This window comes from Tamandua tetradactyla, chromosome 13 (genome assembly GCF_023851605.1).
Source record: "Tamandua tetradactyla isolate mTamTet1 chromosome 13, mTamTet1.pri, whole genome shotgun sequence".
NCBI lineage: Eukaryota > Metazoa > Chordata > Mammalia > Pilosa > Myrmecophagidae > Tamandua > Tamandua tetradactyla.
In genome coordinates, this window is record NC_135339.1 from 62,232,362 (window position 1) to 62,247,159 (window position 14,798).

Below are 14,798 nucleotides of genomic sequence, written 5' to 3' on the forward strand. Positions count from 1 at the left end.
CCATCCTGTACCCGGTAGACTTCTCAGGCCCTGGGGGGACCAGCAAGATGACTGACCTTCCAGCTGCAATCCTAGCTCCCTGCGTGGAACTGGAGCAAAGGTACTCCTGCATGGGCTGGCAGGAGACCCCTCAAGGCTACACTACCTCCAAGGTCTACCCCCTCCTAGTGACCGACGGCCACTGCATGAGGGTCACTTTGGCACAGAGCCTGGAATATAATTACCAGTTGTCCTTATCTGCATTAGCTGGAGGAGTGATGGGATCGGGGTGAAATGGGGTTGGGCAGAGGGGGTAGGGAAAGATGGTCTCAGCCACCAGGACCTCCCAGTGACCCCAGAATCACTACCTAGACTCTGGGGGCAAGTGGTAAGTATTGCGTCCCCATGGGAGGTCTTGTGTCTTTGCACTTTGTTGCTATAACCTCCTTCCCCACTCTAATCACCTTCTGCTGCCCTCCTTCTTCCAATTTCCCCCTCAACCTGGATAGGACAGAACAAGTAAGTCACATATCCACAGACACTAAGACCACCACCACCCCCTTCTTCAACACAGCTCTACAGGAAACCAATGGGATGGCTGGAAGAGGCTCAGCTGGCTTGCTGAGGGTCTAGTGGAAAGACTTAGAGGTGAAATCTTGAGGGAAAGGAATTCAGGAGGGGTGAGTGGGGTTTTGATAAAGGGTTTGGATCCCACTTTGAGAGAACTTCTCTCATCCCTTTGATGTCCTTGGGGAGGTAGGACATTCAAGCGTAGGGGTCAAGTGTCGTCCTTATCATGACCTCCTCCTTATCTTTTTTCCTCATGCTTTCTTCTGTCAATACAATAAGTTCTGACTTCTCTTTCCACAGCTCAGACACCATCCATGGCTCCCCACTGTACAAAGAATAAAGTCCATCTCCCCTCTTCTGTCAGACAAAACAAACTCCTCACAATAAGATATGCTCTTCTTCAACCTGCTCTCTTAGCCTTGGTTTCCAATACATCCCCAGCCCCTGGATACATTTCCTAAGCAAATAGAAAAATATGGAAGATGTTTCCCTTCGTCCCCACCTTATCCATGCTCTTCCTTCTGCCTCAAATGCTGCCCATAGCCTCAACCTCACCCCAATTCTTGCCTGTTGGAGTCCTCAGGATCATCAAGACAGGTTTGATGTCACTTTCTCTGAGAAGACTTCATGCTGACCCCCACAATGACTACTGTCAATATCACCAGTGCTTCCCGGAGCACGATTTCTCTGCCTCTGTGGCATGAATTTCTTTTTCCTACCTGCACCAGGTATTCTTCATGCACCAGGCTTTGAATACCCCTGAGTGAGGGAGGCAAAAGCTTATGAAGACTTTGTAGATGAGCCGATGGTTGACTGCAGAAGCACGTGTGGAGAGTGGTGGTGGGGGTCACTTTGGCACCCCCAAAGTGCATGTGCTGGGAGTAGAGCTCAGGTTTGAAGCCCCTCTCCCTATCCCAATTTCCCAATCCAGCAGAATTAAACCCCAGCCCCAGCTCTCCATGGCCCCTATCTTTTTCCTGTTTCTCTCTATCCTACTCTTCCCCATGCCCGTGGCAGGAGAGACTTCCTTCCAGCTGAGACCATGGGGGAGACCCTGGATGGAACTAACTCTCCTCCATGCTGCCCTGGAGGGGTCCACCATCCTGCCCCCAGGGAACCCTGTCAGTGTTATACAGTCTAAGACTTTCATTATGGAGGTCTTTCTCTCTTAATAGGGAAAGATTCTGCAGTTAATGTGCAAACATCCCCACTTCTCCTTTCAATGGGCATGTCTTCCACATTAGCAATACCATCCCTCCCACCAGGGATTCCCCCTGCTTGTCTTGGGTCCCTCCACTTATCTCCCCTTAACCCTCAAGATCCTCTCACTGATTCCCCCATTTACCACTCCTGACCCTTCTGTACTCCCCCTATTTAGCCCACCCCTCTCCCTCCCTGACTGCCATTGAAGGCCCATCACCAAATCTCCATTAACCCTTTTGCCCCCCACCCCCACCCCCACCCCTTCCTTCTAATTCTCTCACTGAACCAATCCTCCCGGTTCCCTCAGACCTCTTTCCCCATCCGGGCAGCCATCCCCTGGCCACATCATGGCATCTTGTGGTCAAAATCCACAAGGAGAGGGCCCCACTCCGGTTTCCAGACACACCCCCAGGCCCCGCCACCCTCCCAAGTTGAGGCGGACATCCCTGCTAGGTGCCAGGGGCAGGGATGCTCGGGGTGAGTTCCAGACAGGAAGAGGGCGTGGGCTTCAATCTGGAAGGGTGCTGCGAGCCCTTCCCCCTGCCCGCCGCAAGTCTGGGAACTCGGCCCGAGCGGGTCCTGGCTCCCCCGCCCTCGCCTCTCGGCGCTTTCATCAGAATTCAATTTCCGCCCGTAAGTGACTCCGCGGGCCCCTGATCCTTCCCTTGATGAATGAGCCTCCCGGCCCGGCCCCGTCCGTCACCGTCACCCTCGGCCCCTCGGCTGGATGCCGGCCCCGGCCCAACCCCCCGCAGCTCCCACCCAGACCCCGGCCGCCTGGATCTCCCCTGGTTCCTCCCCCGCACCGCAGCGGACCGCCCCACCCCCCACACACGCGTGGCTTTTTCGGTCTCTGGTCTCTCTCTGTCCCTCTCTCTCTCTCTCTCTCTCTGTCTCTGCTCCTCTCTCTCCCTCCCTCCCTCCCTTTCTTTTTCTCTCTCTCCCTCTCTCCCTCTAACACCTCTATTCATCTCTGGGAGCAACATCATTTATTTTGCACTTCCCAGATAATTTACTTTTTTTCCCTTCTACAGGAATTCTCCATTTCCCTATAAAATGAAAATTCATCTAGAATTACATCTTATGTCATCATTATGTTTATTAAGCGTGGATGATGTATATGAACAGGACGGGCTTGCTGCTGAGTGCTTAATGGTGCATAAGATTAAGCCGAGGCTCTCAGCTGCGCAGCGACTCCCCTCCGGTTCCCATGTTGTCGAGGCATGCTGGGAGTACAAGTTCCGAGCGCACGGCCAGGTGAACGCGCCGCCGCCGCTGCCCCCGCCCCCGGCGCCCCTCCCCCCGCCCCCGGCCCCTCCAGCCCCCTCCCCGCCCGCCTGGGGGCGCCCGCGCGGCCTGCGCCTGGCCGATACCCTCACCCGCGAGTCCCGCGGGGGCGGCCCGGGCCTGGGCTCACCCTGGCCGCACCCTCCTCTCCCCTCCCCCCACCCCCAACACCCGCTTCCAGGACTCAGGGGTCAGCGCAGGCGCCCCCAAAACCCCCTTCCTTGTCCTGGATCTTCTCTCTCAGTCCTGGTCCTGCGAGGGCCTCTCCTCCCTCCTCCTCCCCCTTCCCCTCCCCCCCCCGCCCCCCATTCCTTCCGGTCTTGCTGTGCTTCTGCCCCCTGGTTCTTTCGCTCCCCAACCCTCCTCTCTCTCTCTCTCTCTCTCTCTCTCTGTTGTTTTTCTCGGGGCTCTCGTCTTTCGGTCTGTCACTCTACGTCTCAGTCTCTCTCAAGTGCCCTTCTCTGTCTCCCTTCTCTCCTACTCCGCTGTGTCCCTGTGCGCCTGGCCCTCTGACTCTCCCGCTCTCCCAGGCCGCGTCGGTCGGTCTGTCTGTCCGCCCCTCTCCGTCTCCCTGGCTCCCCCTCTCTCCCCTCTCCCCTCTCCGGGCGCTGGCGGCCACCGCACTGCAGCGCGGCACCAGCAGTCTATGACAAAAACATTATCCTTCTGCTGCTAAACAATCCAATAAACCTCTCCACAGGGAGAAAGTTAACCTCTTGTCTCTTCGGCTGATGCCTTCCCGCCCACGTGACTGCTGCCACAGTAAATTCAAATCATTAGTCTCCTCACCCCATCAAAAAACTTCTATTAGTAATGGAGACCTCGCCGGAGACCTTCCGCGGAGAGCGCTGCCTTCCCAATTCCCAGTGGAAAAATTCTGCGCGAAAAACTAATTCTACTTTTAATAATCTGTCATCAGGACCAGAGGCAGTCATAAATTATATGGGAGCGCGTGCGAGAGCGCGCCACAAGAGGGAAATCAGGGCGAAAAATCAAAGCCCAAGTTTGACAAACTTTCCTGAAGATAAATAATAACTTACAAACAGGATTAGTTGTAAAGTCACGCTCCGGCGCGCAACCACGGCGGCAATCACGACTGCCGAGGGCCGCCACCGCCGAGGCACCTGTCACCGGCCGCCGCCGCCTCCGAGCCTTCCTACCCGTCCTCCTCCTCGCCGTCCTCCCTGCGCCCTCCTCCCCTTCTCCTCCTCCTCACCCTCCAGCCTTCCTCTTGCCTCTCCACCTCCCCTCCCTCCTCCTCTTCTTCCTCCTAGAGGTTCTCCCCTTCCTCCTGCTCTTCTTCACCCTCCTCCTCCTCCTCCTCATTTTCCTCCTCCTCCCCCTCCCCTCCTCCCCCTCCTCTCCTCCCCTTCCTCCTCCCCTCCTCCCCTTCCTCCTCCCCCTCCCCTCCTCCCCTCCTCCCCGGGCGCCTGCTGTGCCAAGGCTCACCTGTGTGTAGGGCGAAGGGGCCCGATTCCCCGCCCTCCCAGCCCACCCCGAGGGGCCCCAGCTGCCCGAACCAAGGTCAGAGGGGCATGCGGGGATCGGCGGGAGTGCCGTCGGATAGGGGCTACGGCCTCGACTCGAGCTCAGTGCGTGAAGGGAAGTGTGGGTGCTGCCCGAGCCCCTGTCTCCCCTCTTTCCTGCCGCCTGCTCTGCCTCAGGGTCCCACCCCAAATCTCCCCGTTCCCACTCGAACGTAAGGTGATGCGCACGCGGTTTGTAGGGGTGGGGGTGTAGTCCGAGCCCTAAGTTTACTTGTCTGTAGCAGTGGAGGTTGGCGGTGGGTTCGCTCCGCCTGCCTAAGGCCCAGGACCCCCAGTGCGACCCTCCCCCTCCCCCTCCCCACCCCGCCCTCGCCCCTCACAATCTCCGCGCTGACAGCCGAGCGGGTGATAAATGCCGGCGACGCGGGGAAGGAATTGCGCAAAATAAAGAAGCATGTTCCAACAAGTCCTGTCAGGATTGTATTGATTTAATCATCTGCAGAAATACACATTCTGGATTACTGTAGCGTGCCCGGGCCGGGGGGAAGAGGCGGGCGGGCCTGCTAGGGCCGCTAAGGGCGGGGCGGGGCGGTGGGGGGCCGGAGGGCGAGGCCTCAGTTGCCCCGCCCCTAGCTTCTAGTCCTCGCCCCTTATGGCCTCCTGGATGGCCGAGAAACCACCCCCAGCGGGGAGCGGGGTTGGGGTCTTACCAAAGAGGTTCCACAGAAGAGCCCGTTTTGTAGCACGAGACACCTGCTCCTGTCACAGCCCCGCGGGGTGGGCCCGTATCCCACGACCCTCCGAGCAGCTGCATCGTCCCCCAACAGAGCCAGAGTGCCCGCAGGGGAGGATGTGGGGGTGGGGGTCCGGGGAGAGGAGATCAAAGACATTGGGTAGTGTCTCTACGGCCTCACGAAGATTTTTAGGGTGGTTCCCGCCCCATCACTTCTTAGGTCAAGATCTGTGCTGCCAGATATGGGGGTACATGGAGGCAGGCAGGACACGCCAATACCACCTCCTCGCGAGGGCGACCTGTTCCCCTCAGGGAGGCGAGAGCTCTATAAGTGCTCGATAAATGTTAAACCAACAAACATAACTTCTGACTTCTGTCCCACAATCTAGGCTCAGAGACCCAGTGAAGGACTTGGGGCAGGGTCAGTTTTTTTTTTCAGTCTAAAACATGGCCTTTTGGGAAAAAAAACACAGTCCACATTGGGGAGGGTGTGGTAAAAGAATGGCGAGACTGAGCAGCCCCTGCGGGCTGGAGAACCCAAATGGAAAGGGAGAAGAAAGGAAAACTATTTAGTTATTAAATGATCTTAACATTTTGTCTCATGAAATCCTCCCCCAAATCTAAGGAAGTTGTTACTATTAATATCTCCCATTTTTGCAGATGAGAAAAGCCAGGTTCAGAGACTGATTGGCTCACAATCACAGTGTTTTTAGGTTGGGGAGCCTATCTTTAAGACCAGGTCTGTCATATTGCAAACCTCACCCACAGTTGCCGGGATAGGAGTGGGGGATGCTGTAGGTGTGAGGACTGGTGAGTGAGGGTGGTGGAGAGACAGGGTGTGAGACACAGAGGAAGTAGATCTTTTGCATAATATGCCTCCTCCATCATCGCAAAGAGGCTGGGGGGGGGAAGGGTGATGCTTGTGCCTCCCCTGGGGTTCAAGGAACTGTAGAGAGGGGGCTTTATCCAGAGGCTGGGGAACCTAGCTGATCAGGATGATTCCTACAGGTGCCGCCAGTGCACAAGTCCTGTCTGGGGGTGGGGGGTGGGGGTGGGGGAAGGGAAGGGGACTTCAGGAAAAGGGGAGATCATGGTGGGAAGTGGAATGCAGACCAGTGAGGGAGGTGGAGATTTATCTCAAATCAGAATGTAGGCATTACGTTACCAAGGATGCGGGATGAGGTCACTCATAGTGGGGGAGGGGGGACAGGAATTCAGAGTGGCTTCACCAGGGGAAAGCACAGCTCCTCCCTGGGTGACCACCTCCCCTTACCCGCCCCCCGCCTCCCCCCACCCCACGGACACATACAATAGAAAGCCAAAAAGAATGACCAATAACTAAGGGGCAAAAGCATGACAGAACATGAAAGACAGACAGACCCTGGGGTCCCAATAGACCACAAGCAGAATTGGAGTAGTTGTGAATAAGTGAACAGGGCTGGAAATGGGAAATGTGAGAATGAAGGTGCATTTTATTTCTTTGCATGGTGAGGGGGGTGGGTAGTGATTGAAGCATGTAGAAAGAAAAGATCAGGAAAATAGGGTAACAGGGAGAGGGGAAGGAGTGAAGGGAGTAAGGGGCTTCCATCCAAGAGGGATGGGTATTTGCCCCCCTTTCTCACTATGAGGATGCTCACGCATCCATTTCTCCCCATGTGCACCCATTCTACCTCCACAAGAGCTTTCTTTTCAGCGCGGGCCCCCACCTCCCTACCAGCCCAGGAAGGATGGAAGTACACATGTATTTAATCAACAGACATTCTTACAGAGCCTACACTAAGAATCAGGCACCTAAAGCATATTAACTCAATTAATCCACATAACAAGGCTATGAGGTGGGGAATAGCTTACACCCATTTTACAGAACGAGAAACTGAGGCTCAGAGAGTTTTACTCGTTTGCTCAAGGTTATACAGTTAGCAACTAACTGGTGAGACAGAGAAGCAACCCAGGCATACTCTTGACTCAGGCGCTCTGAGCTCTCAGCTAACACCGGCCTTCGGGCCAGGGCACGGGGGCCCGGCTCCAGCCCTATCGTGACCGTGCAGTATGAAACTTGGGCGAGACCTTTCCCGGTCCTGGGCCTCAGTTTCCACATCTGTAAAGCGAGAGGACTGGGCCGATGCTTTCCTAGATCCCTTCCCGTCTCCTCCCCCACCGACCTCCGCCCCTTAGGCCCTTCCCCAAGCCGCTCCGCACCCAACCGGCAGCCCAAGCTCCGCGTGTGTCCCGCGCTCGCCTGCCCCACCCGTTCCCCGCGGGACCGCGCGTGACTTTAGCGCGCGCGGCTCGGCCCGGAAGGTCACCTCCTTCATCACGGATTCTATTTGCATCCGGAATCGCATGTACATGAAAAATGTGTCCGCGTGCGGCCCCGACTGCAGACGCAGATGAAATTCTGTGCCGAGCCTGATGCGCGGTAACCTTTGCAGATGGCGCCGCTATTGCTGAGAAATGGATTGCTTAATAAAGCGTATCATCCGGCATATTTGCTGCTTGGCTAGCCAAATAGAAGTTGTTTTTTGCACAAATTTCCTTGTCAAATTTGTCAATGTTCATGTCATTTTTGCTTTAGGTCACAGAGCAAGGTGCAAATTCCTGGCATCTTTACTAGTTGCAGCCAATTTCGGTGATTTCGGCGGTGACGGGGATTCTCCCAGGAATCGCGTGCCCGCGCGCGCCCGCCTGAGGGCCCCAGCAGAACGCAGCCACGACACCTCCTCCCGGAAGTCCGCGGGCCGGACCCTGGTTTTGGAGTAGCGGCTCCGGGGCTGGAGGCAGAAGATGTGTTCCTTTCCTGGACGCACGCACTCAGGCGCGCCCCCAGCAGGAAAGTTGGGGGGGGGGGTAAAAATAGGGGGCTACAGATTCACCTCTCCTCAAGCAGTGGCTCTTTCCCCTTCTTCCTTTGCGTCCCTGACCATACAGCAGAAACTGAATAAATGGGGGTCAGGGGAGGCTTTTCTTGTCCTTTCATAAGAAATTTTGCCTTCCAGTGGCCCCCCTCCCCAGACTCCCAGGGCACAGGTTCTAAAACCCGTCTAACCTCCACTCACCCCACATGAGAGAGATTTGGGGAAGAGAGGAGTGCCTGCGAAGAAGTAGCACCCCATTCCCTCCTCCCAAAGATTCCACACCCACTGTAAAGGATGTTAGCTCTGTCCACTGCCCCCAGGGGAATACAGAACACACAGGTGGGGGCGGGGAGAAGAGGATGCAAATAAACAGGTCTTCCTGCAGAGGTATGAAAAGCTGGCAACTATACTTGGATTTCCAGCATTTGAGCGTCAGTCATTAGGGTTAGGCCAGGCCCTCTCTTGACTAAGTTTATGTAAAGCAGATTCTCCTCAGGTGTCACTCAGGAGTTTGAGCAGTCCAGATCTCCAGGGTGTGGGAGAGTTTATCAGATTATTTCCTCCCAGCGAAGAGCTTACAGGTGCCAGGCTCTGCACTAAGCACTTTGCTTGGATTATCTCATGAAATCATTCCAACAACCCTAAAGGTATTTACTACTAATATTCCCATTTTGCAGATGAAGGAACAGCTCTAGGAGATGGACCCACCTGGGCAGGCTTGGACAAAATTTGTAGAGGCAGAGAAGGGACAGGAGCCGCAATAGGGTTACTGAGAGCATGTCCTGTTATGGGCTCCCTAGAGGAATAGATGTGGGGAAGAGGAGTGTGTGTGGACAGGGGTCTGCCTGGGAATTGCACATAGGACAGGCAGGAGATTTGGAGGCATGCCTGGGAGAAGAGATGCTGATGATAGGAGGATGGGAATGAGTATGTTGTGGATAGGTGTCTGAATAAGACAGACAGGGTCTTCTGGGGAAAGGGCATGAGGACAATGTAGGGTGCAGGCAACCAGGTAAGCTGTATGAGGGCTGATGTAGGGAGGCATGGGTGTGGGTGTGGGTAAGTGGGGACCTGCGTGAGGGCATGGGAAGATATGGGAAAACAGGTGAAGGGTGACACTGAGCTCCTAGGAAGCTGCTCCCATCTCAGTGCCTGGCACACGGCAGGAGTTTGGGATATATTTGTGTAATGCCTAGGGAGAGGGGGTGGAGGTTGCAGCTGTGGTCACAGGTATGTTCATATGGAGTTGGTGGTTAGCAGGTTTATCATGGGATATTCTAGGGGAGCTGGGTTTTCTCTTCGGCCTCCACAGGCCCTGGGACAGGCCGGGTGAGATTGGCTTCCCTAGGGAAGGGAGCCCAGTGAGTTGGGGGCTGCAGAGCATTGGATGGTGGCAAGTGGGGGGTGGGGGCGGGCTGCCGTCAGATTATTAATGGCCTTGCGTTGACTCAATTAAATCCAGCCTGCTTTTGTTGGCAGGCCTCCGCAATTATGCATCTCATTACGGGCGGCCGCCCAAATGCATCCTGGGAGGAGACCAGAACTCCAAATTAACTTTTCTTGGCGCTGCGGGGGCTGGTTGGCCGGCACTGCCAGCGTGGCAGCCAATCAGTGTTGGCTCCAAGGGGGGCGGGGTCAAAGGAAGGGCGAAGCTGGGGGGAGGCAAGGCTGCCTGGCTTTGGGGTGGGTTGAGGTGAGATCAGTTGTGGACCTGCGTGGCCCTCCAGAGTTTCTCTCTCACGCCCATCGGTCGTCTTTCACGACCAGAGAGCCTACCTAGGTGTTTGGGCTCCATTTTGTAGGGAAACTGAGCCTTGTCCTTATTCTCACTGTGTGCAGAAAGCCATGGGTCCCAGGTCCTAGTTGCTGCCCCCCTCTCCTCCGTTTGTCCATCCATGCATGATCTGGACTAAATCAATGTGACTGCAGGTTTACATCAAACCCACAAGGGCCCTGAAAAACGAGGGACAGGGGTGCAGAGAGGGCATCCTTCAGGGTGTGGGGAGACACCCCGGGGGTTGGTCAGTTTGGTTTCTGCCCTGCTCGGTGTCCCCTGTGTGTCGGGGTGTGTATGTTTGTGTGTGGGTGTGTGGGTGTGTGGGTGTGTGCCTGCTCACAGCCTGCCTCTGCAGTTACACCACCAGTATAAAGCGCTTCATTAACCTGTCAATCCAAACCAGCTTCTCTCCAGCCCTCATGTTCTGCCCTCCTCCAGCCTGTGCATATGTATGCTCCTGCACACTCCGCCATCCTGGGACCACTTGGCATCGTCTAACTTGTCCCCTCAGATTCCCTAAACACTGATACTTACTCAGAAGAGTTTGGGGCAACATAATGGCTGTGTGGTGTGTGTGTGTATGATAAGAATATTATCTTGTGTACATGCTCCAAGCCATTCATAAAAGATGACTGTTCTAAAAACTAGAGCACCCTGGACCAGTATGAGATCTGGCTCTGAGCTGTGTGACCTTGGACTTGTCACCTTCCCTCTCTGGACTTTAGTGGCTTCATTTATTAGGTGATCTGGTTTGGACCAGATGTTCTCAGATGTTTTTCCTCCTTCCAGCCTTCTGAGTGTGGGTGGGTGAGGTTGAGTCTCAACATTCAGAACTGTACATATGTGTGTACATGGGAGGCTGTGTCCTCTTACAAATGTTTTCTCTCCCAAGGAGCCAGGGCAAAAGGCTGCAGCCCAGAGGCTGCTCCGGACCTCGAAGGAATGTGCCTTTCCAACATTCCACATGCCACATCCACTGGCGTCCACTCCCAGGGACAGACACACTTGCTCACATCCACATACTTGTTTATTTCAAGCAAACTCCTACAGGGCTGTGCATGCGCATGCTTGGGGTGGACACCGAAGCAGAGGTGTACCCAAGCAAGTGTGGGCCCGGGCAGTGCCCACCCTTATAGACATGTGCCCTCAACATGCAGGGTCACTTGAAGGCCCCAAGCTTCCTGGTTGGGGGGATCTCATCCTTGTTCCCACCAGCCAGGCCCATCCATGGGGGAAAGAGAAGGGGTCTTCCTTGACAGGAAGGGCTCTGTTTACCCCACTTGTAGTTTCTTTATTGTGTGTTAATGAAGCCCTGTTTCTTCTGGGCATTTAATTCTTTCCATCTATTATGTTTAGACAACTCATTAACAATCATTCGTTATAATTAGACTTCAATTTTAGGCTCTTTTCTCAGGGGAGGCAATGCAGAGCTTTTTATACATATTTGCATCACAAACAGCTTCCAAGTCTCTGGGTGCTACCCTGGGTCCTGTCCCATCCTAGTTCCTGTCCCTCCTTTTCTCACCTTCTTTCCCTCCCCTCTGCCCCAGATCTAGGGGTGATGGTGGACAAAGGGGAAGTGTATACAGGCCCCCAAATGCTGCTGCTTCCAGAGTGCCTGTGGCCTGAACTGACCTACACTGAATGACTCCGCTGTGCTGATGTGGGGGTGGGCTTCCTGGAAACAGATGTCTCCCACCGACCACCAAGGAGTGGCACCTGACTATCATGTCTCCAGTTCTCTCCCCACCCCTCTGGCTGCTGGGTCTTCAGGTAGCCCCCTGGTGGATTCATATACATGCAGATATGCCTGTCCATATAGACATACGTGTACAAATATGGATGCCAGATTCATATGGCCACTTAGGGGGTGGTGGAGAAAATAAGTTTTCTTCTGCTGCTTCTAAACTGAGACACTGGCTCCCATCACCACACTCCCAGCCCCCTCCACCACCAAAAAAGAATTCTGTAAGTTAAGGACTCGCATCCCTTTCGGTCTTTAGTTGCAAAATCATAGGATCTCTATATAACCAAGGAATGTTTTGTTGAGGGAATGAATGAGTGAGGTTTAGTGGAAATGGCATGAGTGTCATCGTCAAACAGATGGTTCAAATTTCAGCTCTGTAGCTGACTAGCCGTGTGGACCTTGTACTTAGTTTAACCTCTCTGAGCCTTGGTTTACTCATCTGTAAAATGAGGATAATAATATCTTCCTTGTTGGGGTTCTGTAAGGATGAAGAGACAGCTAAAAATATAAAGTACTCAGCATTTTATGCAGACTTGTGGTACCTATAATCATCAATACCAGCTAATACTTGTATTAATAATCTGTGAGTGACTATAATAATAATCCCGGGAAGAGGCCTGGCAGGGGCTCAGCCAGTGCAGCTTCCCATCCAGTGGACTTTCCTGCAGCATCCTCAGAGGATGCTGCCTGAACACTTGGGTGCTGGGGAGCTCTGCGTCGTCCAGTGCATTATTGAACACGTCATATTGTGTGAAGGGTTTTGCTTTGACCCAGTTGCAATCAACCTCCTTGAAACCTGGAGCCTCTAGGAATCTGCTTCCTGCTCAGCAGTGACCATTCTTGGAAACCCCCAAAGGCAGTGGAGAGGAGGGCAGAATGCGGGATAAATGCCGTGGGTAGGATGGTTCAGAGAAGGAGGCAGGGAGGCTGATGGGAGAGGCAGCGGATGGGAGAGGCAGCGGGTAGACCCCTCAGTGGCTGCGGGAACCAGAGGGAGCCACAGGAGGGGAGACAGAGACAGAGAGGGGACACCAAGGGAGAAGGATTTTCTATCAACAAAACAGCAGGACAGATTCTGGCTGGTCTCTGGAAACATCTTCATCCGGTGCCTGAGGCCAGCTCTAAGCTCCTTTTAGCTCATTACTGGCAATTAGTCCTCTGGGCGCAGCCTGGGGTTGCTGGGGTGGGGGGTGGGGTGCACTATTAGCTTTCACTCCCCTGGACACACACACACCATGAATCAAGTTGACAACTTTGCCCAGGCCCACCCTCCTTGCCCTGCTCTGTGTGAGGAGCTGTACTCATAGACCTGCATGCATGAGGGGTGTGAATGCAGGTGTGATTGCGCAGGTGTGATTGCATACGTGCTGCTGTGTGAATCTCCCATGTCCTTGGGAATCCTTGCCCGGATGGCTGATTTGGAGGGCAAGATTTCTGAAGAGGAAAAAAGAAAGGAAACCCTGGAGCTCCTGCTGAGCTCCATCTCAGAAAGGACTATTCCTTGGGGAGCCCATTTCTCTGAATTTGAAAATTAGGACCCCAGTGGGGTGAATCTCAGGGAATGACACCCAAAATTTACACCCGCATCAAAACCTTTTCTTTCCCAGGTACTCTAGCCAAGCATTGTCCAAAAGAAATATAATATGAGCCACTTGAGTAGTTCTAAACATTTTTAATAGGTACATTAAAAAAAAAAAAAAAAAAGGAATGGTGGGCCACAGTGGCTCAATGGCAGAGTTCTCGCCTGACATGCCAGAGGACCCAGGTTTGATTCTTGGTGCCTGCCCATGTTGAAAAAAAAAAAAAGAAAAGAGCAGAACCAGGTAAAGTTAATGTTAATAAAATATTTTATTTAACCCACTATAATCAAAATAATATCCTTTCCACATGTAATCAATATGTAAAATTACTAATGAGATATTTTGCAGTCTTTTTTTTTTCTGTACAAATTTCGGTGCATATTTTGCACTTATAACACCTCTAAATTCTGGCTGACCACATTTCGAGTGCTCAGTAGCCACATGCAGCTAGTGGCACCTGCATTGAATAGCACAGATCTAGAGCCTGGCTTGGCTGGTTTCCCATGAGCCCGTGAAAGGTGGTGTGTGTCAGTGAGCGTGGGAAAGGAGCAGGGAGAAGCCAGGGTTGGAATCTGTGCATGCTGCATTCTCGTTCTCTCTCAGACCCTGCACTCACGGCCCTTAGGCTCCTTTCCCCCCATGATCACAGCCACTCCTCAGTAACCCCAACAGTCCAAGCCAAACGTACGGGTGTAGCCTTGGAGAGACTGTCTCTAGGAAGTCCTTCCCTTTGTTTCACTTCTATGCTTCCCACTGCTCATTCCCTTCAGTTCTTGAATCCCTTGTGCCAGACCCTTTCTCCCAAGGGCACCTGCCACTCTCACCACCAATTCAGCTTCATCTAAGAGACTTCGATTTGAAGTGGCAGGAGAAAACCATGGAGAAACCAAAGCAGACAGGGAAAAGGGAGGGAGATGGACGGAGTAAGGAGTGCCTAGGATGAATGGGGAGTGGACAGAGGAGACGGATGGCCTAGTAAGTGACCACAGAATAAAAGCAGAATTTCTAGAAGGTTCCTTTTCAGCACCTTGGCCCTCTTTATCCTTTCAGATGTCCAATCACCTCAGCCTTTCAGGTTTCTTGGGCCTATCTTGACTTCCCTCTTTTCACCCATCTCTTTCTCTCCCTCATTCAGCCCTGTCATTACTTCCACTTCTTGGCCTCTGCATCTTTCTTTCTCTCTGCTTCTCAGCCTCTCACCTCCTCGGCTCACTTTCTGCTTCCACCCTTCATCTCCCCATCCACCCCCCAGCCCGGTGCTGGAACGAATGGAAATTCGGGGAGTGGAGACCTGGAATGGTGTGTGAGGGCCTAAGCCGGCAGCGTCTCCAGGAGAGAGAAGGAAGCAGGACCCTCCCAGTCCCCTCCCATCCTCTTACCCTTCCTCCTAGCCCCCTCCCCCACGGGGCGGCAGTGATTCCACAGTCTCGGGGCTTGAGGGTCTCGGGGCCCCTCGCTAATGTAAGGTTATTGTAATTGATATGAAGGTAATTGATAATGTGTTACGGTGAATAATGTCTTCAATTTTCTGCTAAATCCCATTTTTGTAGCCATCTGGGCTCCTCCAACTGCCCCCCTGG